Source organism: Nanorana parkeri, unplaced genomic scaffold (assembly GCF_000935625.1).
Source record: "Nanorana parkeri isolate BGI_ZX_2015 unplaced genomic scaffold, ASM93562v1 scaffold3677, whole genome shotgun sequence".
Taxonomy (NCBI): Eukaryota; Metazoa; Chordata; class Amphibia; order Anura; family Dicroglossidae; genus Nanorana; species Nanorana parkeri.
In genome coordinates this window covers 11,051-11,419 of record NW_017309945.1, presented here as the reverse complement: position 1 = coordinate 11,419, position 369 = coordinate 11,051, and the positions used below count along the sequence as shown (strand labels likewise).

General features: G+C 65.0%; 1 protein-coding gene across 1 annotated transcript in view; it reads left to right on the top strand.

The window, feature by feature from the left end:
• LOC108803398 (neuralized-like protein 4) overlaps positions 1-369 on the top strand; it is a 16,871-nt gene that overhangs the window by 6,557 nt on the left and 9,945 nt on the right. The gene's annotated exons all lie outside the window — the stretch shown is intronic.

Genomic DNA, 369 nt, shown 5'->3' with positions numbered 1-369 from the left:
GGAAGGGATGGGTGCACCGCGGGGGATGGTGTAGGAAGGGATGGGTGCACCGCGGGGGATGGTGTAGGAAGGGATGGGTGCACCGCGGGGGATGGTGTAGGAAGGGATGGGTGCACCGCGGGGGATGGTGTAGGAAGGGATGGGTGCACCGTGGTGGATGGTGTAGGAAGGGATGGGTGCACCGCGGTGGATGGTGTAGGAAGGGATGGATGCACCGCGGTGGATGGTGTAGGAAGGGATGGGTGCACCGCCGTGGATGGTGTAGGAAGGGATGGGTGCACCGCGGTGGATGGTGTAGGAAGGGATGGGTGCACCGCGGTGGTTGGTGTAGGGAGGGATGTGTGCACCGCGGTGGATGGGGAGGGCAGG